At 37.7% G+C, this 12,165-nt stretch overlaps 1 protein-coding gene and 1 long non-coding RNA gene across 2 annotated transcripts in view; one reads left to right on the plus strand and one right to left on the minus strand.

Moving 5' to 3' along the window:
* Positions 1–12,165, plus strand: part of CCDC192 (coiled-coil domain containing 192) — a 240,149-nt gene that overhangs the window by 203,151 nt on the left and 24,833 nt on the right. The gene's annotated exons all lie outside the window — the stretch shown is intronic.
* Positions 7,446–12,165, minus strand: part of LOC134730456 (uncharacterized) — a 29,164-nt gene continuing 24,444 nt past the window's right edge. Inside the window, exon 2 of the long non-coding RNA XR_010112225.1 lies at positions 7,446–8,389. This is a non-coding gene — a long non-coding RNA (uncharacterized LOC134730456). The remainder of the gene's footprint in view (positions 8,390–12,165) is intronic.

A 12,165-nucleotide genomic window follows, 5' to 3' on the forward strand; every position in this document is an offset into this window, starting at 1 on the left:
CCACTTAGAACTGCTCAGACTGAAAAGCCTCATTTTGGCAGAGACCTTTTTTTTTTTTTCTGAGACTGAGTCTCCCTCTGTTGCCCAGGCTGGAATGAAGTGGCATGATCTCGGCTCACTGCAGCCTCCACCTCCTGGGTTCAAGCCATTCTCCTGCCTCAGCCCCTGAGTAGCCGGGATTACTGGCGCCTGCCACCGCACCCAACTAATTTTTGTATTTTTAGTAGAGAAGGGGTATCACTATGTTGGCCAGGCTGATCTCGAACTCCTGACCTCAGGTGATCTGCCTGCCTCAGCCTCCCAAAGTGCTGGGATTACAGGTGTGAGCCACTGCACTTGGCCTGGCAGAGACATTTAATGCTCACTGAATACATCTGCATCACCCGCCTTTCCCAGTCTCTGTGTAGTTAGGTAGGGTTGTGTGGTTTGCTCTGACCAGTGTACTGTGAGTTTAGGTGACAGATGTCACCTTCCAGGCTCAGACAATGAAAAGCCTCTGTGCAACCATTTGGCTTGTTCTTTCCCCACCTGGGCAAATTGGAAGACTCATGTTGAGGTAGTTGCTGCTACTAGATGCAAATATCCTGAATCCCTGGGCTTTTGCTGAAAAGGAGCTGCCTGGAGGACCACTGGGAGTACAGAAGATTTTGCATGAGTAAAAAATAAATTTTTATGTCTTAAGCCACTGAAGTTTACAGATTGATTTGTTTCTGTAGACTAACTTGGTCTATCCTGATGAGTTAGAATAAGGGCTACCTCAGGAGACAAAAGTTTCAACCTATCAAGTTTAATGTGAAAACTAATTTCTAATTCAGTGTCTCTTATTAATCTATGAAGTTGCGTCTTTAGGCTTCGGATTCCCTCTATGTATAATAAGGAGATATGCAATTTTATATAGCACTTGGAAAAATATTGAATATTATTTAAGTGACTATTCCCTTTATTTGTGGTGTTTACATCATATAATGACGAGTTTTAATTTAGAAAACAAAAAGAAGTTTCGCATTTTATTAAAAAGTAATACTTTTTCTGTCATTGACTGGTAATGCTGATGCAGATACCATGCTTTCATGTCAAGTTCACAATTTATGTGATGAAAATTGCCCTTTTTCAAAATATTTCACGTTTAAGACCTTTGACAAGATACTAATACACTTTAGCAAAATAGCATACTTACAGCTATCAAAAGGTGTGACTGACATGAAAAGTAAACTCACAGCCTATGTTTCTTTTCTAAGAGAATTGGAATGCAAAAAAAAAGTAAGCCAAAAGCATAGTCTATTTTAAGTAATGGCTTAGTATTTTCCATTTAATCATCCAAGGTGAGAATCATAGCTCAAAAAAAAAGCAGGGATTACCCAATTTCACTCCTTTATTTGATGGATGAGAAAACTGAGAATTGCAGAAATTAACTAATTTATGCCAGGTAGCCAATAGGGAGAGAGATATCATTCCTGAGGGGAAATCTAAGTGCAGGTAGAAAGCAGCAATTTTGTCAAAGGCAAGCTGGATTTGCCTGATCAAAAATCACTTCTTTTTTTTATAACTGTTTTTTTATTGTGGTAAAATATATACAACATACAATTCACATTTTGGCCATTTTCAAGTGTACAATTCAGTGCCATTAAGTACATTCACGTTGCTGTGCAACCATCACCGCCACCATCCACCTCCACAACTTTTCCTTCTCTCAAACTGAAACCCTGTGCCCACTGAAAAATAACTGCTCTCCCCCGCCTGCAGGTAACCACCATTCTGCTTTCTGTCTCCATGAATTTCACTATTCTAGGTACCTCCTACAGGTGGAATCACACAATATTTGTCCTTTTGTATCTGGTTTATTTCACTTAGGAAATGTTAAGGTACATCCATGTTGTAGCATGTATCAGAATTGCATTATTTTAAAGACTGAATAGTTTTCCATTGTATGTATATACCACATTTTGTTCAACCAATCATCTGACAATGGACATTAGGGTTGTTTCTACCTTTTGGCTGTTGTGAATAATATTGTTATGAGCACAGGTGTACAAACATCTATTTGAGGCTAGGTGCAATGGCTCACACCTGTAATCCCAGCACTCTGAGAGGCTGAGGCGGGTGGATCACTTGAGCCCATGAGTTCAAGACCAGCCTGGGCAACATAGGGAAACCTCAACTCTACAAAATATACAAAAATTAGCCAGGCATGGTGGCACATGTCTGTGGTCCCAGCTACTTGGGAGGCTGAGGCAGGAGGATCACCTGAGCTCGGGAGTTAGAGGCTGTAGTGAGCCATGACCACACCACTGCACTGCAGCCTGGGCAACAGAGTAAGATCCTGTCTCCAAAAAAACCCCAACAAAAACAAATATCTATTTGAGTTCCTCCTTTCAGTTCTTTTGGGTACATAGCTAGAAGTGAAATTTCTAGGTCACATGGTTGTTCTGTTTAATTTTTGAGGAGCTGGCACATCATTTTTCACAGCTGCTGAACCATTTTACATTCTTATCAGCAGTGCACCAGGATTCAAATTTTCTCTACATGTTTGCTAACAATTGATATTTTGAGGGTTCTTTGGTTTTTGTTTTTTTGTTTGGTTGGGTTTTTTTTCACGATAGCCATCCTAACAGGTGTGAAGTGTTAGCTCATTTTGGTTTTGAAAAAAACCACATCTTTATACTACTGAAAAGCTCTACCACTACCTTGTTTGAATTTGGAAAAAGTTACAAGGAGTCATATCTGTGAACAAAGTCCAAGAAACCCACAAGTTAGCTGTAATTTTAGTGTCTACAGAGACTAAACAAATAAATAAGAGCAGAACAAAAAATAAATAAAATAATTCATTTATATAGGGGTATTTTTTTCAAATTTTATGTTTTAAAACAAACTGAAATGTTTTATTTTACCTAACTTAAAACTTCAGATTTGGGTTATAAAGTTATCTCAAGTAATTTACATTGAAAACAATTTTGCATATTACAATTCTTCAGTTATTGTGATCCAATATTAGTATCAATTATAGTAATTTTAGATATAAAAAACTATTCCAATTATTTATTTCCTTTCTCAACAGAGAGACTAATATAAATAGATGTTAAAGTCTGACATCTATTCAAAGTTTTGCTTTTAAAATAAATGTTAAAGTCTGACATCTATTTCAAAGGTTTTGCTTTATCTTAATCAGCTATTTCAAGTAATTAACGATTTTTGCCTCGATTTTACTTCAAAAGGGTTTAAATTTTCATTATATCTGTCTGTTACCAGTGGCTGAAACTGGTAGAAGTAATGTAGCTCACATAACAAGATTTATTATTTATCAAAAATTAAGTCATCAAAAATCTTTGGTATGCTGGTGACTCTTCTCTCAAAAGAAAACCTACAAAAATCTTTAGCCGGTTTGTAAAATTAGTTGAATCCATATGAACTGAAAATCCAGATATTTAATCTGATAACCCAGAGCATTCTGCCTATCTAGACCAAATAGAAATGGTGCATAAACTCTTTAAGTCATAATCAGGTTGTAATAAACAGGCAGTGTATTTGTGAAGGAAGGAAGATTATTGTCTACTCAGGGTTGGTACTTTCTAAGACTACAACCACAATTTAATGGTTTTGGATAAACCATTAAAGATTGGCTTAATGCCATTATCGTGCTCACCTGTAGAGGACCCATCTCATCTAATGTCTCGTCTTATACACACACAGACCACACACATCTCACAGCTTGTTCAGCACTGGGACAGCTAACTTCATGCTTTTTTTTGTTTCCAGATAGATGATTATTTTGGAGGGGGAAATGCTCAAAACATACTAATAATCCAAACACATTTATTTCCCCTGGTCATATAATTTAACAGCTCTTTGATATGGGACAAATCAGTTTCTCCCCTTAGGAATTTAGAGGTCTACAGGTTCTTACTCAGAACTAAATGAAATACAATTATATGAACAGGGTTTTTCTAAATCTTAATTTTCAAAGAAGTGTAAAGGGGTATTATTCTTAAAGTAATACTACAAGTCATTCTTTTACTTTCCCAAAACAGAATAAAAACCTCAAACAAATTAGATTAGAAATAAAGTTTAACATCACTTCTTCCTGCTAAAATATAATCATGTTGGCGTTGTCACATGCTCAAGAAAAACTTAAAACTGTTATATTTGTACCTGAGTTGAATTTTTATACTGGTAGAACACTAATATTTTGAAATATCCTCTGATATAATTTATAGACTTGGTAATTTTATTTTATTTTTATTTCTCCCTCGCATTTCCTTTTGTCATTAAGTGTAAACCTTGTGGGAGGCTGAGGGTTACTCCTCAGGGTAGGGAAGAGTAAACACTGCATAGTACAAAGAATAACTGTTCAACTTTGGCATTCAACTTGAGATTTTTAAGCTCTATAGGGAAATAATGGTTGTGAAAATCAGGTTTTGAGAAGAAAAAATGATTTTCTCAGACTCTCAAAATCATATCTTCATAGGTTGAGTTGCACAAAATTTTTAACATTCAACCATTTTTTGACCAATGAAATGTAACTTTATTATTGTTCAATTTATAGTGTATATCAAGAACTCAAGCTTGGAGAATTGGCCCTAGATTACAGCATGAAGAAGAAAGGGAGGTCATGTGATGTGATATAAAGAAAATGCTTACCTTTTTGTTGCTAGTAGGAGGAGCTGAAGAGAGAATAGGGAGAAAGGTCTGTGAAGGCAGACACAAGATCAACCCCTGAGCGAGAGCAGTGGACAGGGAGATACACACCCAGGTGGGTTTGGGGCCAATTTCACTGCCTCACCACACAGAGCCTGAGGACTTTTCAAGGCCCTTCACAATACCTTACGTTGACTGGCCACAAGTAGGAGCACTTCTGTTTCCAAACTGCAAGGACCGAGTTACCCTAAATGGGCAAGTTTAAGTTCACTTCTTCCCCTTGCTACTATGCAAGAATAGAAGATCAATAAAAAGAAGAAATCAATTAAATTTTGAGGTATTCCATACTAGATTTAGATAAACATGTTCTTCAAAATGGGTTGCATTTAGGAAGAAAACAGACTTTTCCTATTTTTAACATGTTTGCTACTTTTTAACTTGCTACCTAATTTGCAGTCTTTTATGTCCTTAGTATACAATAGTTCCAATATCAACAGCTGTAAAGTGACACAATTCATTCATTGTCACATTGCTAGTTAATGGAAAAAAAAACTAGAAGCAACTTTCATATTTTCTGAGCTTGGTCCAGGGCACTTCCTAATAGCATTACTTTATTTTTAAGCTTTAGTTATAAAGTGCTAAGACAATGATGCACTGAAGTTTACTGGACTAATGATAAATTCTTCTTTTTAAAATTTTCTGGTCAAAATAGATGAATAGAAGTGTTCAAAGCTTGACAGAATGGTTTATATATATATATATTAATTCTTAAGGGAGACCACAATCTCAATTCATCTCTACAATGGCTTTTATTGCCTCTTCTATGAAAAGGAATCAATACAAGGATCACATTTCCGTATTTTCAAAATGTGCTCATTTTAATTTGGCACAGTTTCCTCATTTCCTCTGTGGATGCCAAGAAAAGCACCTGTGTGAAAAAGGCTTATGTTAAACTTAGACAAAACAGGCCAAGTGCCTATAAGAAGATGAAAACAATCAGAATGTGTTGCAAAGAAAAGTTGACCTTTCTGAGCCTCCAAAGCCTCAGATTTGCATCTTCTGCATGAAGCTAGAGGCTAGACTCTTCCTGTCTTATTTATTATCTGAAAATAATATGTGCCTTTATGGCTGTCAAGATGATGAATGTAAAATCCTCTATCAACCTTTAAACAAGATCACTGCTTGGTGGGTCCTTCGAAGCTTTTGGCATCTTCACTAAATAAAAATTGCAAAAGCTCAACACACAAGAATGGGTGGCAGCTCTTTAGACTGGCTTCTTAAGTAAATTAACTAATACAAAGAATTCAGATCCAGATAAAACCAATGTGGCTGGCTTTCTCAGATCTGTGGGTTAGTGCATCCATCTTTACTAGCAAGTGATTGGTGCAATATAAAAGGAGACTTCCAGCTGTGCTTATAAATGGTTGGGTGTGTAGTTAGGGAAATCCATACAACCATAAACTCCCAGTGTTGAATTAGTAATTGTTCAGAACTGAACAAATATGTAGAAGCGTAAATAACTGAATGTAGCACAATTCCCCAAAAAGTCCCATTGTTTCCCCGCTGCAGTAAACATGGAGATTTCTTTTCCCATGCAGGAGCCACAGGAAAGGTGGTATCCAGTAGTAAGTAGAGGACCACTGACTCTCCAGATCACAGTATTTCACATGACCCCATACACAGGCTAACAGCAGTGTCCTGCCAAAGTATAACCCATGGGGAATAGGCCTTTGAGGTTGTTTAAAAGTGGCAGACTGTGAGAGAGAAGCATATTTCCTTTCTGGGAGCCTAATTTAGCTGGAAAATGAAGATAGGCAGAATGTGAGTTTCCTGTAGCTTCATGCATTGTGTAATTTTATTAGACATAAAAAAAAACTTCCTCTGAATGACTTATATTAACCAATTGAGATGTTTACTTTTATGTAAAATGTGACCTTCAAACTATGTAAACAATATCATCCAATAAGAACACAAAATATTAATAGCTACCTAAAATGCCCATCACGGTCAGTCCAATTATCAAATCCTGCAATGGAAATCGCTTTCTTTAATTTCACAAGGCATGCATTGAGTCCCACAATATGTGTATGTATGTCAACAAATATTTGTGGAACATCCATTGTGGGTCATAAAATTGTTCAAGCCCAGGGGACATGAAGACAGGTAACACAGTGTCTCTAACCCCAAGGAATTTTCATGCCAGAGTGAGGAACAGACATGTAGACAAGCAAACACTAAGATTAATGCGGGGTGTTATGATGGCTGAAGAGAAGCTGGGAGCTAAACCTGCTGTTGGTATATAAGTCTCTGTAATCCTCATGGCTCTGGAGACATTACCAGTTACTTGTAATACTAATGGACAAATCCTGCATCCTCTTCTTTGAAGTGATCAAAAGAAGCTGAAAAAGCATGTATTATATTCTTCTCAGCACCATAAGTTCATGCACTCTATAATTTAGATATATTTATTGATAGATATAGATATACAAAGAGACAAGTTTTCCTTCTAGGTCCATAAAGGGGTACAGTAAACTTACTAAACAATGTACAGTAAACTTGAAAAAGGGAGTGACAGATAATACAACAATTCTCTATCTTTTGCCTTATACCACTTTTTTTTTTTTTTTTGTACAGACAGGGTGGTGTTACTCTGTCACCTAGGCTGGAATGCAGTGGTGTAATCATAGCTCCCTGCAGCCTTGAACTTCTGGGCTCAAGCAATCCTCTCACTTCTGTCTCCTCAGTAGCTGGGACTACAGGCAGCACACCACCATGCCCAGATAATTGTTTTTGGGCTTTTTTAAGTTCTTTACTCACTTATCTCCCACCTCTCACCAAATTTTTTTTTCGGATGGAATTTTGCTCTGTCGCCCAGGCTGGAGTGCTGTGGTGCAATCTGGGCTCACTGCAACCTCTGCCTCCCAGGTTCAAGCAGTTCTCCTGCCTCAGCCTCCCGAGCAGCTGGGACTACAAGCTCACATCACCATGCCCAGCTAATTTTTTTTTTTTTTTGTATTTTTACTAGAGACAGGGTTTCACCATATTGGCCAGGCTGGTCTCGAACTCCTGACCTCATGATCCACCCATCTCAGCCTCCTAAAGTGCTGGGATTACAGGTGTGAGCAACTGCTCCCGTCCCAAAAAAAATTTTTGTCAGGAAACAAGGAAACAACATCAAGCAAGGAAACGCTACTGACAGTATATTCAGGCTATTTTTCCAGTAGCCTCCCCTTAAAGCATAAATTATGAGTCCTCCTTAACAGAGTACAACAATGGGTTGTATAGCTGTTTTCCTTATCTCTAGTGAGAATAGATTCCTGGGTTCAGCAAAAAAAAAAAAAAAAAAAAAAAAAAATGAAGCTGTACTTTACACTTCTTTTTTTTAACTGTAATGTTTAGAGGTTATACTAAAGATGTTTAGAGCTTACTCTGGGAAGCCAAGGGCTTCTGCACTTGCAGACATCACAGGAGAACACCGAGCCTCTGTGATAGTGGGAGGTTTCTCGGCAAGGGAGGCAGCCTCTTATCAGAGGTGGATTCCTTGTGGTGATAAGAAGGTGTTCATTGGAGCTATTATATCCAAAAGATGCAGGATTACCTGGGGAGGAGGAACTCTTCACTCTCTGCTTAGGTATTTGAAGCAACTGGAAATTTCTGCTATAGGTTCTTTCTTCCATTCAACTCTCAATGAGTTCCACAACGCTTCCAATGAAACTTCCTATGGCTTGCTGTATATACCGCAAAACCAGGCTTATACCTAATCATAGAATAAAACACAGTCAGTTCCACATTGCTCTACCCTTCACCATGTTAATTAGGGTGGGTGACACTGTAGGTGTGTTCTGCACTGGCCCTGACCAACACATGGTCCCATCATCAAAAGTCAAACTGTCCAAAAGCTTTTCCATGCCCTATTGACAGCTAGCTGTATTGTTTAGCCATAGAGGAAATGTTCTGGTTTATATGTGAACTTTCTGGAGATAGCATGATTCAAGGACAAGACAAATGGTTTTGGGGTCAAGCAGATATGAACTTAAGTCCCAGCTCCATAATTTTTCAGCTGTGACCTGGGGTAATTCTGCAAAAGCATGTATTATGATGCCTAGTCTACAGACCAACAAACTAAAGCCCAGAGAAGCTCCAGGAACACAATAAGAAAAGGAAGGTCTAGGAAGAATTCAAATGCAGATGCCACTTTACCGTATTTTCCAAAAGATTGTGTCTTCTCCTCCCTGGCCTTTGAATGTTCCACTTGTTCAGATTACCATCTGTGATAAACCTACGTTTACCTCTTCATTGTTGGCCACCTTAGTAACTGAGTGGTTCTACATCTTGAGGCCTCACTGACCACCAAAGAGAAAGAAAATATCCTGAGTATCCTGGAAAAGGGATTTTTAGGTTCACTTCTACCTAGACCACTGCTTTTTATTAGAAATGGAAGTGAGATCAGACTTTTAAACCCAGCTGCAGTTACTGTGGTTAAAGCTGATGTGGAGGTCAAGTCTATTTGAAAATTTTAAAACATATGAAAAGACATTTAGAATCCCTGGAGATAAAGAGGAAAGAGCCTTAGAAGAATTTTCTCCTGGACATCTCTGGAGATCTTAGGAGTAGTTAACAAGAATAGGTCTTTTAGATTGGGATCTGTTGTCAACTTCCTCAGATAAAACCAGATGAACTGCCTGAAGACAAGATAGTTCTTCCAACCAGTAGTTCATGCATAATAGCACATGTGCTGGAGTTAATAAGCTTGGCAAGACCCAAACATCTTGATTCCTTGACTTACCCCATGTGGAGGTAGATGGAAAAAACAATAAAGAACAGGGATGAAGGAATACATAGCTATGCCTAACAATTTGAGTTTGCTTTGACTGGTATTTTATGGTATATTTGTATGAATGTGAATAAAAATGGAGAGGGGGGTAGAAATTAAAATAATGGGGAGAAAGGCAGAATTATGATAACTTGGTAAATAGTCCAAAACCAAAATAACTTCTCCTTGGAAATTATAGCAGAGAGAATGAGTAGGAGGAAAGACTGATCTAGTGATAATGAATGTCATGGAGAAAATAAGGCTCACATTTTTTGGATGTGGAGAGCTGATTGGTTCAGGATGTTTGTAATGGAGAAACTCACATTCTTGCTTAATAAATCTTGCCTTGCAGAGCTACATATGAAAATTTCTTCTATACTGTCTGCCCTGACTAGTATGTCTATAATGTCTTATCTGAAGCTTGGGGGCCAAATATGTTTCAGAATGTGGACTTTTTAAGATGTGAAAAGTAACCCAGGTATGGTCTGGGACAATATTCTAGTATCAAATATAATAATATTTACACCAATGTATAAATACTATAAATAGCCTCCCATCAGTTCATATCAGGTTTTGCTGCCAAATGAATTGAGATTAGGTCAGGTCAGATTTTGCCACCAGATGACCTATGAAAAACTTAAATTTTCCAGAGGATTTAAAAAATAGAACTATGAGATTGTGAACCTGTACAAATGGAAACTTTTACTTGACTATTCTACTAAACAAAAATATCAGTTGATTTACAGGAAGATGGAAGACTTTGATTTGGGCAACGTGCTTGGAGATAGGGTACAGACAATAATAACAGTAGTTAACATTTCTTGAGCAATTACTATGTCACAGCACTATTCTAAGAGCTTAACATGAATTAACCCACTTGAGCCTCTTACAACATTATGAGATATATTGATGTATTGATGGGCCGACTGACACATGAATAAACTGAGGCACAGAAAGTTTATGTAACTCTGCCAAATGCATACAACAATCAATTGGAAGGGCCCAAGTTTGAACATGAATTGATTCCTTCCCTGACTATTAATATCATAATTTTATGTTCTACACAAGGAAAATAGGACTTATGTGTCATTCAAATTACATTATTCCTGACAATAGAAAACTAAGGGATATATTTTACATTTTCAGTTAGTATAATACAGGCATAACTCAGAGAGATTGCAGGCTCAGTTCCCGGGAACCAGAATAAAGTGAATATTGCAATAAAGTGAGTCACATGATATTTTTGGTTTTCCAATACATATAAAAGTTATGTTCACACTATACTGTAGTCTACCAAGTGTGCAAAAACATGTTTAAAAAACAATGCACACACCTTAATTTTAAAATACGTTGTAGCTAAAAAGTGCTAACAATCATCTGAGCCTTCAGCAAGTCCTAATCTTTTTGCTGATAGAGCAACCTGCTGCCCGCGGGCCACATACAGCCCAGGACAGTTCTGAATGCAGCCCAACAAAACTTCGTAAACTTTCTTTTTTTTTTTTTTTTTTGAGATGGAGCCTCACTGTCGCCCAGGCTGGAGTGCAGTGGCACAATCTCTGCTCCCTGCAGCCTCTGCCTCCCGGGTTCAAGCAATTCTCCTGCCTCAGCCTCCCGAGTAGCTGGGACTACAGGCACGCACCGCCATGACCAGCTAATTTTTTGTATTTTGAGTAGAGACAGGGTTTCACCATGTTGGCCAGGATGGTCTTGATCTCCTGACCTCGTGATCCACCCGCCTGGGCTTCCCAAAGTGCTGGGATTATAGGCGTGAGCCACTGCGCCCAGCAATACTTCATAAACTTTCTTAAAACATCATGAGATTTCCTTTGCAATTTTTTTTTTAGCTCATCAGCTATTGTTAGTGTATTTTATGTGTGGCTCAAGACAATTCTTCTTCCAATGTGGCCTAAGGAGGCCAAAAGATTGGATCCCCCTATGACAGAGGGTCTTACCTGGAGGTTGATGGCTGCTGACAGATAAAGGTGGTGGCAGCTGAAGGTTTGGGGGGCTGTGGCAATTTTTTAAACTAAGACAACAATAAAGTTAGCTGCATTGATTAGCTTCCTTTCATGAAAGTTTTCTCTGTAGCATGTGATGCTGTTTGGTAGCATTTTACTCACAGTAGAAACTTTTTCAAAATTGAAGTCGGTCCTCTCAGAACCTGCCACTAATTTATCAACTAAGCTTATAAAATATTCTAAATCATTTGTTGTTATTTCAACAAGATTCACAGCATCTTCACCAGGAATAGCTTCTATTTCAATAAAACACTTTCTCTGCTTATCCGCAAGAAGCAACTCCTCATTCATTGAGGTTTTATCATGAGATTGCATGATACACACCTTTAGTCTCCATTTCTAATTCTAGTTCTCTTGTTATTTCCACCATTTCTGCAGTTATTTTCTCCACTGAAGTCTTAAACCCCTCAAAGACATTCATGAGGGTTTGAATCAACTTCCTCTATACTGTTGTTAATATTGATAATTTGACTTCATTCCACAAATCACGAGTGTTCTTTATGGCATCTGGAATGGTGAATTATTTCCAGAAAGTTTTCAATTTACTTTGCCCAGATCTATCAAAAGAATCATTATCTATGGAAGTTATAACCTTACAAAATGTATTTCTTAAATAATAAGACTTAAAAGTCAAAATCACTCCTTGAGCCATGGGCTGAAGAATAGATGTTACATTAGCAGGCATGAAAACATTAGTCTCCT

The sequence above is a fragment of the Pan paniscus genome, chromosome 4 (assembly GCF_029289425.2).
Source record: "Pan paniscus chromosome 4, NHGRI_mPanPan1-v2.0_pri, whole genome shotgun sequence".
Taxonomy (NCBI): Eukaryota; Metazoa; Chordata; class Mammalia; order Primates; family Hominidae; genus Pan; species Pan paniscus.